We start from the raw sequence: 17,335 nt of genomic DNA on the forward strand, positions 1-17,335 counted from the left end.
AATTCCACTAACCTGAGCCGAGCTTCCGAGTCGAGGTTGGCACCGACCCGGACCGTACGGTCCGGGCGACCCTCTTCAAGGGGAACTTCGATCACACCCTCGGCCGGCTCCCCGTGCCGCAAAGCCACCTCGTCTCTGGCGTCAAGGGACTCGACGCTTAGGGCCTCCACGGGCTTCTTCCCTTTGAGGGTTGCTAGGAAACATTACCGTGCGGTCGGTTGGTCACCTCGGACCTCTCCAATCCCGGCCGCCGTGGGGAACCGCATTAGCAAATGGTATGTAGAGACTACCGCGCGAAGGGCGTTCAGTCCGGGTCGTCCGAGGATAGCGTTGTAGGCCGAGGGAACACGGACGACCAAGAACCCGAGCCGCACCGTGGCTTCTGCGGGTGCAACGCCCGCAGTCACAGGCAGCTCAACGACACCTTCGGCCGAGATAGCGTCTCCAGTGAATCCTATGAGGGGGGTGGATGTTTTGTGCAACACTTGTCGGGACAAGCTCATCTTTTGGAAGGCCTCGTAAAACAAAATATCAGCTGAGCTTCCACTATCCACAAGAACATGCCTTACATCATAGTTCGCCATAGTGAGGGAGATCACCATGGCATCATCATGGGGGGTCTGAACCCCCTTTACATCCTCATCACAAAAAGTGATTACATTTCCGACCCGCTGCCTCTTCGCGACGGCCACCCCTGAGGCTTCCACCGAGCCCCCTGCGTTCCTCACGGGCCGAGAGCAGCCCCCAGTGATGGTGTGGATCACGCCCGCGACGGGTCGATTCTGCTCCCGAGGCTCCTGAGGGGCCGGGTCGGCCGGACGCGGGTCTGCGGGGGGACGTCGGTCGTTTACATATCGACCGAGACGCCCTCGGCGGATGAGAGCCTCGATCTCGTCCCGAAGCTGGAAGCAGTCTTCGGTGTCGTGGCCGTGGTCTCGGTGGTACTCACAGTACGCTCGAGAGGGCCTCCTCCCAGGGATTTTCTTCATCTGCCTCGGGACCGGGAGGTTCTCCCGCCCCTTGACCTCCATAAGGATCTGGGCCCGGGGGGCCAGGAGTGGGGTGTACCGGTTGAAGCGTCGGTGCGGAGAACGAGGGCGTGGGGCGCCGTGGTTCCTCGCCGGTGACGGGCTTCTGCGCCGATGTTGAGGCGTCGGGCTCCTCCTCTGGGGTGCCTCTTTTCGCCTTTTCTTCCCGAGCTTTAGAGGGGCCTCGGCGGCCTCCTTGTTCCGGTGGGCGGCTGCCTCCTCGGCGTCTGCATACTGGTTCGCCCGAGACAACAGCTCCGGGAAGCTCCGCGGCAGGCGTTTGTCCAGGGAGAAGGTGAGTCTGCCCTTCCGGAAGCCACGCTTCAGGGCTGAGAGAGCCACCTCCTGGCTCAGGTTCCGGACCTCCAATGTAGCCTTGTTGAAGCGGGTAAGGTAATCCCGCAGGCTTTCTCCCTCGTTTTGCCGGACATCAAAGAGGGAGTCGGAAACCAATCGCCGCCGGCTACTGACGGCGAAATGGCTGATGAAGAGGCGAGTGAACTGGTCAAAGGACTGGATAGAGTCAGCCTCCAGGCCGGCGAACCACGCCCTGGCTGGGCCACGGAGGGTCGCCGGGAAGGCCTTGCAGAGGAGAGGATCTGATGCTCCATGGAGGAGCATAAGAGTCCTGAAACTCTCCACGTGATCCCGCGGGTCCGCCGCCCCGTCATAGGGCTCGATCGCCGGCATTTTGAATCCCGACGGATTTGGGGTCCGCAGGATCCTCGAGGCGAGCGCCGGTTGGGAGGAGATCTCCAAGTCGGCGAAGGGATCTTTAGAGTGGCCCTTCAGGACCTGGAGTTGTCGGTGGAGATCGTCCACCCGCCGGTCCAGGGAGCGCGACCGATGGGTGGGAGACAAGGAGCACCGAGAGGGGGACCGACTGGAGCGCGGGTTCCTTGAGGACTGGGGGGTCTGGGAACGCGCCCGGGCCCGCCTCTTGTACCCCGCGCAGCTTCGATGGGACGGTCCCGGCAGAATGGACCGTGCTCGAGAATCTTCCTCGCGCCGGCGCTCCTCCCCATGGGAGAGGAAGGAGCGCGGGTTAAGGAGGACAGGTGAGCGCTCAGGGAGCAGCGGCTCCTGGGCCCTCTGCGGCGCCCGAGACATCACACCCTGCAGGTTCTGCACCGCCTCCGCGAGGGTGCGGACCTGCTGGGTTAACTGGTCGAACTGAGCGGCTTCGACCATCTGAATTGGGGGTGGAACGGTGGAGTGTTGCTGAGAATGTGTTGGAGACGCAGCGGCCTCCCGGCCGGAGGCGCGAGAGGCCCCGCGACCGGAGGCATTGGAAGCTCCGCGACCACCTCGCCGTGCCATTACGATCGCTCTAAGATTCAGGCCCTTCCTCTAGCGCCAACTGTTGCTGGTGGTCCAAACCGAGAACGATTGACACAGCGGTGTGAACGGGGTTCCGTCTGAATTGTTTTGGTTGGTGTTGGTTACGCTCCACCTTCCACCGGGAAACCTGCGAGCAAGCCTCGCACCACCACTGGGGTAGTGGGGGCCCTCCGACGATCAAGTCAGAGGAGATTGGAGGAGAAGGAGAGATAATAATAGCAAGCAAGAGAGTGCTCTGGAAGATATTGCTTACCCCCCCTTCTCCCCCCAGCCGCATATATACCTGGCTGGGGGGTCTCTCAGGGGGGTTTGTCATCGTGGGCGCGATGGAGTGGCCACTGACATGGCCGTTACAGGGCGTCGTGGAGCAGCGCTGGGTACGGCCATGACAGGGCGTAGTGGAGTTCCGCTTTGTACGGCTGATACAGGAAATCGTGGAACAGCATCGGATACAGCCGTTGCAGGGAGTAGTGGAGCAGGAGGCCTCGGCGTGCCTCTGAGAAGCAGCCTGTCGTTATCAAGAGATCTCCGACTCGGGGTCGGAGTGCTGGATCAGGGGGCAGCCGACCCGGGGTCGGGCTGCGGTGCTGAGGATATCCGACTTGGGGTCGGATTGCTAGATTAAGGGGCAGCCGACTCGGGGTCGGGCTGCGAAGCCGAAGATGTCCGACTCGGGGCCGGACTGCTGGATCGAAGGGCAGCCGACTCGAGGTCGGGCTGTGGAGCCGAAGATGTCCGACTCGGGGTCGGATTGCTGGATCAAAGGACAGCCGTAGTCTTCATGGGCGCGCGTGCCGGTCACGTGGAGCATGGCGGCTTAGTTCCCCCGTAACATATATAATATTGACATAATATATTGATGGTATATTTAGGGGTATTTTTGTCTTTAATTTTCAATCCAGGATCATTACCCTGGAGTGATCTTGAAGTTCCGACCTCAAGGACGGGTATCCCATCACCGAGTTAGGCGGTGATAGGAGGAATGAAAGTGATTTAGGATCACCGCCATGTAGGATCACCGTGGTGCAACCAAACGCGATAATCTCATCACCTCCATCCACATCATCCACTATAAGAAAATTGGGCATTAGCGATGCTTTTTTTGGCCATTAGCGGCGCTTTTACGCGTTAGTAAAAACATTCTCGATGCTATCCAAAGCGTCGGTAAAAGCGTCGCCTATGCTACAGTGGAAAAAATCTTTCCCGATGCTTCCAAAAGCGCCGGGAACTAGCGACGCTTTACCGACACTTTTTAGCATCGGTAATTTACCGACAGTGGAAAAATTCTTTCCAACGCACCCTCAAACGTGGCAACCTCGTCGGTTATGGGGCAGCGGCCTGGGCGATGGGGGAGCTGCCTGAATACAGCGATATCACAGGCAGGGTAGTTGGCGGCGAGCTTAGCGGTGAGCTAGGCGGCGGCGGTCTGGGTGTGCATGAGGGCCCGTCCTTGAAGAGCGCGGAGCAGAGCCGGAGTCGGCGACAGAGGAGCTATTCTCATATCTTTCGCTCCTGAGTCGCTTCCTTTCTTTCTCCTTTTATTCCGATCGATCCGCCGATGTGGGACTAACTCGATGGCCGTCTATCCGCGGCCTCCTTTTTGACATCTCTCTCCTTCCCTCTCCGGAATCCGACGGGCTAGAAAAGTGGGAGGAAGGAATTTGGCTTCCGACGACGCTTATAAGCGTCGTCGGAAGCCAAGTACCCATTGGACATTTCTCGAAGACAGTTTTCTTCTTCTTCTCCGTCTATGCCGTCTCATCTCATCTCCGTATATGCCGTCGACCCGACCGCCTCTCGATGTTCCCAATTTGCGCCTCCTCGCCCCGACCCCCAACCGCCTCTCGATGTTCCCAATTCGCGCCTCCTTCTGGTCCGCCTCCTTCTGGACCGCCGAGGAGGTCGACCTCTCCGCCGACCTCCCCCACTGGCTCCACACCCTCACCCCCGACGAGCGCCACTTCACCTCTCCCGTCCTCGCCTCTTCGCCGCCTCCGACGGCATCATCCTCGAGAACCTCGCCTCCCGCTTCATGTCCGACGTCCAGGTTGCCCCACGTCCGGTGGTGGCAAAGAAGGCCCAGTGTTGGAAACAGTTTCGATGACGCTTATAAGCGTCGTCAACTTCCGACGCTACAGGCAACCGTCGAAAATTTTTTGCGAACTAGCATTTTTTGCCGACGCTTTTTGTTAGCGTCGGCAAATAAGAGTCGGGAATTTAACATTTTTATGTAGTGATCCTTGATCCTGGGACGATCACCCCATACCAAACGCCCCCTCAGTGATCTTACTACATCAAAGTGTAACATGACGAAAATCAAGCCTAGGATTAAAAGGAGAATATGTTATAAATATTTTGAATTAAATAAGCTATCATTTATCTATAGATATTTAATTTATTATATTTTATATTTAAATATTTTTTGGATATTGGAAAGGATTAATCCTCACCTTCTACTCTATATCCATTTCGTCTCTTAAGGATTGACTTCAAGTCAAACCTCCACACCGTTGCCCAAGTGCAAAGGGCTGGTGATACTAATCCAAGCATATTCAGGTGGTCCAAATACTTATTTTGAACTCCGAGAATTTGTCAAGCTGGGGTAGCTTGGTTCAGGTGAGGCCTATGTCTCGTTGCAAGATAAAAACATCCAGCACAAGAACGATATAACCTAGCCTTGGATTTGCAAGCCAAATCTTAGGCATAGGATGGTGGAAAAGGAAGTTCTCGGCCCGAGCCAGCTGAATTAAACAAGGTTAATCAAGCTTGGCCCAATTGAGCTTAGGCCCAACTTGTTCTAGGAGAGGGATATGGTGAAGGTGTGATGGGCATGCATGGCACGATGGAGCTTGGGTAGCTTCGATCTCTATAGGGGATAGAGAGAGAGAGAGAGAGAGAGAGAGAGAGAGAGAGGAGGAGGAGGCTTCAACCCTCTCAGGAATTTCAGGGTTTGGAGTTTCCTAACCGCCCTGCAAACTTTGGTCGAATCTAATATCTATGAGGGGATTCTATTTCAAGCAGATTTTGAGTGAACTGATGAGACCTGGTTTCTAGGTTTTGTTATTGTATAGAGTTTGACTACTACTATCAATAACTTTATGTGTTTACGATTAGAGGGGATACTATAAAAAAATGGGTACATTATTGGAAGTTTAGGAGTTATAGCAAAAAAAAGTGAAAGATGAAAATATTGCGATTGTATTCCTTCTGCATATGGGCTCTGGAGGGTTTTCATATCTATATTCAAGAACTAAAAAGGGGAGAACGAGAAAAGTATTCAAGAAAGTTTTTCTTGGACAAAATATAGAAGGTCGATGGCTGTAAAGAAATTAAGCTGAAGGATTTAGAAAAACATATCTAGACAAATGGGTGCAAGGTTTGTCAATTATGATTATGGTTATTATAGATGGATATATTATCAAATATGCATTTTATTTATGTTTTTCTTCCATTTTTTATTTTAGTTTTTCTTTTACTTTTTCTTGGAATTAGCTCAGGAAAGGGCTTTTTTAATAATCTTTTTTTTATTTCTTTTTAATCTTTAAGGTTTGTTTCTTGGAAATCTTGTATAAAAAATGTGGAAAAATTTATCCATGAGTGGAGCAGTAAGCAATTTCGTATCTACAGTATGAGCAATATTGTCTCTAGGAAACCATTTGCATGTTGATGTTTGCCACTACTCCAAAAATCTATTTCATACTGATTAGTAGTGATTAGTTCAATGTATCTCTTAGAGAGGTATCATTTCCTATTCAAACATAAATTTTACATTTGTCGATGCTTATAAACTTATATTATAATGATTTGTTTTGTCAAATTTTTAAGCCATTCATTTGCAGGTACATATTATAGAGTCTCAGAAGTTCTTTAATTATATACAGCTTCCAAATTTTGACATAGTTTTGAATGCCTCCCTTTAAGGTCAAGTTATTGCTTTTTGGGTCACTTTTTTCCTATGCTATACATTTTGAAGTTGCACTAGCTTTGAACGTCGTACTCTTTTTTTTTGGCTAGCATTAATGCATGTGATATTAGTAATCTCACACATTCACAATATTACGTTTTAAAAAACTACATGCAAACACTGAATGAGTGCCAATTAAAAATTAAGTTGTGATCCACATGACCACCACAGAAGATGCTGGGGTGGGGTCGGGTGGGGTGGGGTTGGGAGGTCAGCCTATGTTAGTAGGGAAATTAGGGGAGTTGGGCGGATAAGTGTCTTTCACATGTGAGAGAAAAAGGAGGGAGAAGATGGATTTGACCTCTCATGGGTGGAGAACTTGTTCGGTTTGATCTTGATATGAGGAATTATGGACGCTGCATTAATCACATTTTTAGAGAGGAGGGCTTGGATAGCTCTAACTAAAAGTGAAAAATGGCATCATTGGAGCAGTGGTCTTACATAATGGAAGAGGATGAACAGCTGCAAATTTTCATGAGACAAAAGCTTTAATCCTTTTAAACATCAATTCATGTACTTGATTATTGGGATCGAACGATATATACAAAGCAATTAGTTACTAAGCTTAAATAGTCGGGGTAAATAAGAAAAAAAAATCCAGGCCTCCGAATTGGAAAAAAAAATCTAATTGGCAGAAGGCTCGAAAAGAATCTTAGTGGGTGTGTGATTTGCAACCAAGCTCTAAAGACAATCCATCCATTTATTCTCCTCCTGTCATTTATTTTCCTCGATTTGAAAGACTATATGTCTAGCTCTGGGAGTATTTCATCCATAAGCTTCTTTTACATTTTTTGTCTAGAATGGCTCAATAGGATTTTTTCTAAAAGAGTGCAACCTCTAATTCTTATGTTGTATGCTACTCTTGCATAGGTGTGTTGGAAGGAGAGAAACACAAGGCTATTCCTCAAAAAGAGGCACTATGATTGGTGGCCTTGAATGGATTGCATTTGTTCAATGATTGGTTTGCCCTCTATGACCACAACCACCTACCTGATTTTGGGAAAAATTGGTTAAGAGTAAGGAAGATAACCTCTAGCCTTTTTGTTACCTGATATCTAGTCAATCGAGTTCCTTGCTTTATGTTCTTTTTTTTATAAATTGTCCACCATTCAGTTTGTAACTGATCTACAAGTATTTCTTTTGAATAAACGTTAGATGGTCTTCTACCTCCCTAATTTCCTCAAAAAAATAGTAGAGATGAATGGAGAAGTTGTCTAGACATCTTTACATGGGATTTCATGTGAGCGGGCAAAGAGCAATATGGCAGATTGATTGGAGTTGATGCTGTGTATAACAAGTACTTGGTATCTATGATGTATGCAAGAGGATATACTTACGACTGTGTTTTATGGCTAAATCAATGATATCGGCCAAAAATCTAGAGTTTCTCCCCCCTTGTCTTCTCTCCCTCAAACCCTAGTTGACAACGCCAAAAATCCAACACCTTCGAATCTCCCCCCCACCCCCCACCCCCCACCTGTTGGAATTTGAATAGATTTTTAAAAGTTTTAAAGATGTGTTAATAAAAAAAGATTTGTAACCCCCAAAATTTTAAAAGAATTATTTCAAATTCCATTTGGAAGTTTCAAAACTTCCCATTATCTCTCATTATGGCTTTAATGAGGCCATAAGTATTCAACCGTTATGGTTGGATTACAAAAGGCCTATAAAGGAACCATTCCTTGTATCTAACCAAAAATAATACACAAGTCTTCTTCTTGCTCTCATTGTTTCTCTCTACCACCATTCTCTCTTTTACAATTTTCTATATTATTTTATATTTTGGGCAACCGATATAGACTAGGTAATCTGCCTACTACAGACGTGCACTGTAGATTAGGCCCGCTGTGAGCCATTTGGGTTGTATTTTGGAGCCGTCGCTGACCGCCAATACCTGCACGTGGGAAGGCAACAACGGCTTTAGGACAATGCCTCTCTTGGCGTGCCTCTCACACCTCACAGGCCAGATATTTTCTTACCACTATTTTATTATAATTGTTAGATTTCCTTTTTTATGTGATTTAAATATTTTACAAAGCATCTTGCTATATCAACATTCTAAAGCCGTTGTCATATTGTTCCATCTATATGTTTATATATTCTGCTAGATGCATTGTTGAACACTGTTTTTGTTCATCTTTAATAGAAATCATTGTTGGATATACTTTAAATAATAATATATATATAGTTTACTATTTTAATCAAGAAAACAGTTTACTGTTTTAATCAAGAAAACATTTTACTGTTTAATTTAAAAAAAACAATTTACTGTTTAATCCAAAGTTTAATAAAAAAACACTTTACTGTTTAATTAAAAAAACAGTTTACTGTTTAATAAAAAAAATAGTTTACTGTTTAGTGAAAGAAAATAATTTACTTTTTAATTAAAAAAAATAGTTTACTGTTTTGATCAAGAAAACATATTACTGTTTTAATTAAAAAAACAGTTTACTGTTTAATTTAAAAAAAATAGTTTACTGTTTTAATTTTAAAAAAAACAGTTTACTGTTTAATAAAAAAACAGTTTATTGCTTAATTAAAGAAAACACTTTACTGTTTAATTTTAAAAAAACAGCTTACTGTTTTAATAAAAAAAAAAGTTTACTGTTTTAACAAAAAAAAGAGTTTACTGTTTAATCAAAAAAAAAAACAGTTTACTGTTTTAACAAAAAAATAGTTTACTATTTTAATAAAAAAAACAGTTTACTGTTTAATAGAAAAAAAAAACAGTTTACTGTTTAATCAAAGAAAACAGTTTACTGTTAAAAAAAAAACAGTTTACTGTTTAATCAAAGAAAACAATTTACTGTTAAACAAAAAAAAAAAAAACAGTTTACTGTTTAATCAAAGAAAACAATTTACTGTTAAACAAAAAAAAAACAGTTTATTGTTTTAATATAAAAAATAGTTTACTGTTCTAATTTTAAAAAAAAAATTAGTTTTGGTGAAGATATAAGTATTAAATCTAATTGGTGACATTGGGGTTGTTTTCTTTTACAATTATTAGTAAAGTTATTGTTACATAGTATATTATTAAGAGATACTCTTAGGAACATCTTGTTTAAATTTATTCATTAGTGACGTTATTGTTATTATTTTTCTTCACAGTTGAATACTCTACTGCCCTTTTTAAACTTTAAAAACTTAGAGTTTAAAATTTAGAATGGCAAATATGGAAGAAGCTAATAGTATTAAGCCTGAAAAATTTAGTGGACAAAATTTTCGTAGATGGCAAAGACAACTTAAATATTGGTTGACTGTGTTAGGACTTGTATCTGCAATAGAGGAACCACGATCTAATCAAGAGTTACCTTTCGGATGACTAATGAGCAAGTAGAGTACCACTACTATAATAGAATTTTTAGTGCTTTGTCTGACTATGATGTGTATCATGCCACTATCTCAAATGCAAAAGAATCTTGGGATACTTTAGAGGCTGAATATGAGATAATAGATGCTGGCATTGATCGGTTTACTGTCTTAAATTATAATAGTTATAAAATGGTAGACGATAAACTAGTGGGAGATCAAATTCATGAGTATCAAGAACCTCTAAGAGGAGTTGAGAAAAAGGGAACCAAATTTAGTGAAGATTTTAAAGTCTCCTGTCTTATAGATAACTTACTGATCTTAGCATCTTCTATGAGGAATATGGAATAGTACATGAAATAACTCCGCCATACTCTCCCCAATTTAATGGAGTAGCTGAAAGAAAGAATAGAATTTTAATGAATATGGTTAATGCGATGTTGATAAGTTCTGGGCTACTTGAGAACTTGTGGGGAGAAGTAATTCTTACTATATGTTTCATATTGAATAGAATAACTATGAAAGATAATGATAAGACCCCTTACGAAATTTGGAAGAAAAGAACACCTAATCTTAAAATCTTGAAAGTGTGGGGGTGTTTAGCAAAAGTAGCAATCCCTGAGCCTAAGTGAAAGAAGATAGGGCCTAAAACTATAGATGTTGTCTTTATAGGGTATGCTCAAAATAGTAGTGCCAATAGATTCTTAGTTATAAACTTTGAGATTAGTAAAATTTCAAACAACACGGTTACAGAATCTAGAGATGCTACCTATTTTGAAGATATATTTCCTTATAAAATAAAATTTCACAACAAGTAATAAATAAATCATCTACTAATGATAAACCTTCCACTAGTACAAAGTGCATCTAAGGAACCAGAAACAGAATTAGAGTTAAGAAGGAGTAAAAGGTCTAGAATAGAGAAAAATTTTGGAGACGAATTTTATACCTTTTTAATAGAAGGAGATCCTACTACCTAAGGAATCTATGTCTTCTTTAGATGATCCATTTTGGAAGGAAGCCATACAAAGTGAGATAGAGTCTATTATTCAAAATAACACTTAGGAATTAACTGATTTACCTCCTGAAAATAAAGCTATTGGGTGTAAATGGGTGTTCAAGAAGAAGTTAAAACCTGATGGAAGCATAGATAAGTACAAAGCCAGACTAGTGGCTAAAGATTTTACACAAAAGAAAGGAATAGATTACTTTGATACATAATCTATATCTAGGATAACTACGATTAGAATTTTAGTTGCCTTAGCATCAGTGCATAACCTAGTGATTCATCAAATGAATGTTAAGACTGTCTTTCTAAATGGAGACGTAGATGAAGAGATATACATGGAGCAACCTGAAGGTATTATAGTTAAAGGTCAAGAACATAAGGTCTGTAGGTTAGTTAAATCTTTGTATGGTTTAAAATAAGCTCCTAAGCAATAGAATGAGAAGTTTGATAAGGTGATCTTAGAATATGACTTTAAGATTAATGAATATGATAAGTGTGTATACTACAAAGAGAGTAATGGAGAACATGTGATCTTATGTCTTTATGCTGATGATATATTAATATTTGGGACAAATTTAGAGATAGTAAATGATGTTAAGTCTTATCTTTCTAGAAACTTTGACATGAAGGATTTAGGAGAAGCCTATGTAATTTTAGGAATGAAGTTAGAAAGAACACGTCATGGAATTACTCTTAATCAAACTAGCACTATAGAAAGGATGTTAAAAAAAAAAGTTCAATTATTTAGATTGTAAACCTATATCAATACCATATGATCTAAATGTGTATTTGAAGAAAAATAATGGTGAACCAGTATCTCAATTGAAGTACTCACAAATGATTGGATCATTGTTATACATAGCAAATAAAACTAGGCCTGATATAGCATATGCTGTTGGGAGACTTAGTAAATATACTCATAATCCTAGCAAAGATCATTGGGTTGCTTTAGAGAGTGTTTTTAAATATCTTAGAGGAACCATGGAATACTCATTGTGTTATAAGGAATTTCCGAATATAGTTGAAGGGTATAGTGACGCGAATTGAATAACAGATAATATGGATGTGAAGTCCACTTCAGGGTATGTATTTTTTTGGGTGGAGCAGCAATATTTTGGGGATCTAAGAAACAAACTATTATCTCTCGGAGTACTATGGAGTCAGAACTTATAGCTTTAGATACAACTTGCTCTGAGGCTGAGTGGATTAAGAACCTGATACTTGACATGCATTTAGTTAATAAATCCATACCTGCTATATTCATACATTTGATAGTAAGGCAATAATAAAGTTAGTAAGGCATGCACATACCAATAAGAAAATGAATAGGCATTTGCAAGTGAGGTATAAATCAGTTAAAAGCCTATTGAATAAGAATATTGTATCTTTGGAATTTGTAAAGTCTGAGAAAAAAAATATAGCTGATCAGCTAACCAAAGCTCTTTCTAAGAGAGCTGTCATTGACTTGTCGAGGGGGATGGGCTTAAGCCCATAAGGGAGTCACCTAGGGAGGTAACCCAACCTTTGTGATTGGAGATCCCATAAAGAAGGTTCAATGGGTAGAAACAATCCGTATTGCGTGACTCATTTCAGCACTACTTTTAAGGAGGGAGTCTCCTGCTCATCCCTATGGCAATAGTGCTTTGATATGTGATGTTAAGGAAGGGTGTTACCCTGAATGAGCCCGAGGCAGGCATACTCCTGCAGGATACAGGTCACATGTATTCTTGGAGGACTCACCTAAATGAGAGTTGTCGTGAGGCCGCGACTGTGAGAATTGGGCTGTTCTCTAATAACTCTCATGAGAATCAAGATTGAGCGCATGGCCATAAATAGCGCTAACCCGCACCAAGTCTATATCAATACTATGTGTGTGACATGTTAAAATCTGGTCCAAAGGGTCTAGTTCAAGACTTAGTTCACTATGATCCTTCAGGTTAGAACTGTCAACACTAAGTGTAGTGTTCAAGTCTGGAAGACACCTGCACCCATTGCATAGTATAAAGTTGCCCAAATTTTTTATATATATAAATATGTATGTGATTTTATAAAGTTTTGAAACTTGTGGGGGACTGTTGGAATTTGAATAGATTTTTAAAAGTTTTAAAGATGTGTTAATAAAAAAAGATTTGTAACCCCCAAAATTTTAAAAGAATTATTTCAAATCCTATTTGGAAGTTTCAAAACTTTCCATTATCTCTCATTATGGCCTTAATGAGACCATAAGTATTCAACCGTTATGGTTGGATTATAAAAGGCCTATAAAGGAACCATTCCTTGTATCTAACCAAAAATAATACGAGAGTTTTCTTCTTGCTCTCATTGTTTCTCTCTACCACCATTCTCTCTTTTACAATTTTCTATATTATTTTATATTTTGGGCAACCGATATAGACTAGGTAATCTGCCTACTACAGACGTGCACTGTAGATTAGGCCCGCTGTGAGCTATTTGGGTTGTATCTTGGAGCCGTCGCTGACCGCCAATACCTGCACGTGGGAAGGCAACAAAGGCTTTAGGACAATGCCTCTCTTGGCGTGCCTCTCACACCTCACAGGCCAGATATTTTCTTACCACTATTTTATTATAATTGTTAGATTTCCTTTTTTTATGTGATTTAAATATTTTACAAAGCATCTTGCTAGATCAACACCTTCTCCTTCTTCCAGCCTTTCTCCCACTCCCCGTCCTTTCCTGGCTATGGTTCTCGGACTTGGAAGACTCGATTATGGATCGATTTGCATCTCTAGGAGAGTCCCCCCCTTTCTCTCTCCCTACTCTCCTTCTTCCTTTCCCCCCTCTCCCTCTCCTTCCCTCTCTCTTCTCTAGCCCTTCCTCTCCCTCACTATGGTTCCAGCATCCTGCGGCTTAGTATGATATGAGTTGGTACCTTACCATACCGATCACCAACCACCATACCTATTGGTTTCGGTTCTGCATCTTTGGTGTAAAACAAGGTCCAATAGGGAACCACATCAGTACACACATAGTTTTAGTAAATACGGTCAGTGCAGTGTATGCATCTTATGTCTAGATAGGCTCCGAATATTTTTTTTCTCACTCCTATCCATTGTAGTGCTCAAAATCTGAAAGTGCAGGTCGATGCCAAGCATTCAATATTGGTCAATACCAAGTGTTATGGGACACTTCCATCTAGTTTGGATTGATATGGACAGGTATAGCTCACATGCCAAAGTGAACCTAGGTACCATAGCAGTACTTTACTAGTAAGGTATTGTATAATCGATACGAGATGGTATGGTTGGATGCAGCAAACTTGATGTAAGGCATATCTAAATACACACACACACACACACACACACACACACACACACACACACATATATATATATATATCCTTCTACTGCTTAAAACGATACAAATTATGAGTATAAATTGATAAGGAAAAGAGTAACTCAATATTTTCAAGTTCCCAATTAATCAATAATGTAAGAAAAAGAAATGAAAAAGATAAATATCTACATATTAATGGTATTATGTAAATTTTACATATTACCATTAAAATAAATCAAGTGTTAAACAATCAATCACCAAGCCATGCAAATATACTACTCATAATGATAAATCTACCCTCAACCTTTTTCTCATGATTAAGTATAAATTTTCTTCTGCAGTTTCCTAGAAATTAGGAAACAATTGGGAATACAGTTCCATAGAATTCAAGAAAATAAGAAAATGGAAGGAAACAGAGAAAAGAAGTGTCTATTTCTCTCCATTTATTTTGTGACAACGGATCTTGATACTTACAAACAACTTAGATGAACTGTCTCTAATTGTAGTCATAAATCCAGACATTTTGGATATAATTTACATGTTAGCGGTTGCTACTTTATATGATGGTACCCTTTATATAAAGTTTATATTTGTAAGCAATTTTATTTATCACATTTTGCTTTTATACAAGTTTACATGGGTATTTATTACATAATAGAGAACTATCAAACAAAGGCATCCTATTATGGCTTAAATTGATGTATAACATGATCATTCAGTATTTATACTGTTTTACATATTTTCTTCTAAATCTTAGGCATTCAGCCCAAATGAGCCCAAATGCACTGACACCCTGTTTCAATTATTCAACATTTATTAAAATGCATGTGCGATATAAGTTTTCTAGGCTTGCTTTATTTTTATCTTATTTTCTTGTTTCATCTGATTTTTTGGCCAAAACTTGAAGCAAAATTGTTGAAACAACTGAATCTAACAAAGCTGAAACTCAGTGGCTCAGACTGAAAACTGAAAACTAAAACCAAGTTTCTGAACTTGTTTGGCATTTCATATACGCAAGCACGGTTGGATGCCCCTTGGCAGCCTTTTTCTCAACTTTTGTTAATGTGCAAAACATTGTTCCGTCATAATAGTTTGTATAACAATTTTTTGAAAACAACGCAATTCACATATTAAACAACAGCCATAGCCAAAAACCCAACATTTTTCTATTGTTGTAGCTCAGGGACCGCCTATTATTTGCCTTTTGCTGTGTATGACTGTTCCTCAGATTTGTGAAAATCCGCATTGGGTTTTGGCTTAGGCATCTTGGGATCAAAAATATAGACGATTATCAAGCTATGCCCTTTCTCCGAAGCAAATCTACTATAGTTTAGTTTAAGTTAATACTGCTATGCCATAATTTTGGATTGACAGAGAAGGATTCAACAATGATCCATTAAAGTTTGATGAGATTGTGCTTTTTTTTTCCAAAAATGAAATTTCTGGTGCAAAATTTTTGGTTTGGTTTTACTGTGCTTTTTGGTATCAACTTTTCCTTTTCTTGTGCTAGTTCGATAGGAAAACTTTTTATTCTATTTTTTTAATTCAAAATTCTGATTTTGTAGAATGATAAATTGATGTGGTGTCTTCTTATTCTGAAAAGTGGTGATGGTCGGCTTAGTGTTGTTTCATATAACCAATATTTTTGTACCAATGCTCTGCTAGTCTAATCTAGAAGGAAGATGCATGATCTTTTATTTCTTTTTTCCCCTTTCTAAAAAAAAAATCTTTTAATCATGATGGATAAGTCTACTGGCCTCAAAGCAGGTGGAACAAATGGCTTGCTTGATTAAGTTTATTGTAGCTTCAAGCATGCTCATGAAGTAGATTTATGCGTGTGATGACACAAAGGCCTCGTTTGGTTCGCAGGAAAAGAAGGGGGAAAGTGTGGTCAATAGAAAAGTAATGAGATGGCTCTTGTTTGATTGGAGTTTTCAAAGAAGAAAGACGGAAAAATTGCATGTATTCCCATGAGAATATAATTCCTACGTTTCATAGAAAAGTCTTTTCCATAAGAAACATGAAAAAGTTACTTTTTCGTGAGCTGAAAATCACTTCATTTTTATTTTTTTTTTAAAAATCCCATCAGCATTAAAGACCTAAATTTTATTAAGGGTACAATAGAAATTACATATAACTTTTCCAGAAAAGTGGATGGTCAACCAAATATAAGCACTTTGCAAATCTGTCATTTTTTCATTGTCAACCAAATATTTCAAAAGTAATTTTCTAGACATTGTTTTCCAAAGAATTTATTTTTTAAAAATTATATTTTTAGAAGAAAAAATGCTTTTCGCGAATCAAACGAGCCCAAAGAATTTGAATGTAACAGAATGGTTCTCTTTGTTCTGGAAGCCATACTAGTTTTCTATTTTTTATTCAGATGAGGGACTATTTCTGTGGGCCCGCTTGTTTCACTTTCACAATTGCGTCTGGCAACTGTTGTTCTTTTCGATCTCCTGTCCATGATTGTTGTTTAGTTATCCGCTGATTTATGCTAAAAGCGTGGCTTTAAAGTCTTTCATTATTGGGCCAAGATTTTTGAAGACCTTTTGTTTTGTGAGGCAAAGTAGGCCTGTTTGCATCGGGCAGTGGAAGTCTGGAAAAAATAGGGTGAATTTGGGATCCTCGCCTAGGTCATTGGAAGAATACCGAGTCACTTCAGTAATTGATCTAGGAGGCACCCTCTTAAGGCAATATAATTGTTTGCACCACATCCTTGCTCGAATTGACACGTGGTAGACATGCGCATAATTGGCAATAATATGTTGGGGAAACAAGTATAATGAGCCTCATGAGAAAATCTCAAGGGATAGGGCTAAGTGGTTAGTGAATAGAAGCCAATTGAAGGCATCTTTTTAGAGACTGAATACCCAAGAATGGCTGAAGGAATGGTGATAAGAATTAGGCCAAATGGAAACCTAACAAAGATTTCAGCAAATTAAACAGGGTTATCGAGATGAAACCATGAGGAATGGAAGAGATATGGGGAATAGCTATCAAAAGTGTGCAGTTTTTTCATTGAAGTTATTCTCGACAATCATTGAAGTTTATTACTTAACATGTAATAGAAATTTGGCTATTAACCTTTTATTTATTATAATTTATTAAGTTGCTATATTGTTTTCATGAATAGTTGGTCAATGATCACGAATGTTCATTGCTTAATGTGTACTAGAAATTTGGCTATTTTAGTATTTTATTTTTAGCAAGTAAAACTTTTTATTTATTGTAATTTATTACAATGTTATATTGTATTTCCAAAATAGTTGAAAATGTGAGAATAAAATCATATCCCGTACATCACGTGGTGCTGATGTTAATAATGCTGCTATTAACAAGGAAAGTTTTTGTATGGATACTTAGCTTGTGCAGAGTTGTCCATTCATT

Source organism: Phoenix dactylifera, chromosome 15 (assembly GCF_051530095.1).
Source record: "Phoenix dactylifera cultivar Ajwa chromosome 15, Ajwa_hap1_PhDact_Kaust_v1.1, whole genome shotgun sequence".
Lineage (NCBI taxonomy): Eukaryota > Viridiplantae > Streptophyta > Magnoliopsida > Arecales > Arecaceae > Phoenix > Phoenix dactylifera.